We start from the raw sequence: 681 nt of genomic DNA, 5'->3' as shown, positions 1-681 counted from the left end.
TGGTTCTCGCTGCAGCGAGAATGAAGTTCGCTACAACGAGAAACTTTCTGTCTATTTTGCTAACTTGTGGGTTTTTGCCATATTTCCCATTTTTTTGGTACCATAGTTGAGTATGGATTTTTGTAAAGTGATTTACTCATGTGGGGTTTACATGAGGGGTTTAAAGGAGCTAAAACAATTGTATGGTTTTAAGAAAACGAATGCATCATGATTTCGATAAACATTCCTTATTGTATGCTTGTTCCATCTTGTTCACTCACTGAGTATTGTACTCACGTTTTATAAATATTCATGTTTTCAGATCAGGTGACTATTGGACCCCAGATCGAGGAGTCCCCGTAGTGCATCGCTTGGGTATGTGTCTGGTATTCGATAGTAATCCCTTTTATTGTAAATGTCTCCGCTGGAAGTCATGGGTCCTTTTGTATTGTGAATACAATCTAACAATGTGAATATGTGTATGCAATGTAAATTGCTAAATACATTACTGGTATAGTACATGTATATTATTATCGATAATGCCATTGTGTTTTGGCTATGTTCACACCCGGAAAAAGGTGTGTGTATGCATAATATGATAAATTTGTTAAGCAAAGGTAAATAGATAGGCTTGCTTGGGTTTAGTGAGCTATGCTCATTGAGTTCATGCGTCGATCATGGCCCGGGAAATTGGGTCGTGAC

Source organism: Theobroma cacao, chromosome 2, assembly GCF_000208745.1.
Source record: "Theobroma cacao cultivar B97-61/B2 chromosome 2, Criollo_cocoa_genome_V2, whole genome shotgun sequence".
Lineage (NCBI taxonomy): Eukaryota > Viridiplantae > Streptophyta > Magnoliopsida > Malvales > Malvaceae > Theobroma > Theobroma cacao.
The sequence above is the reverse complement of the archived record's forward strand: the minus strand, read 5'-3'. Positions refer to the sequence as shown.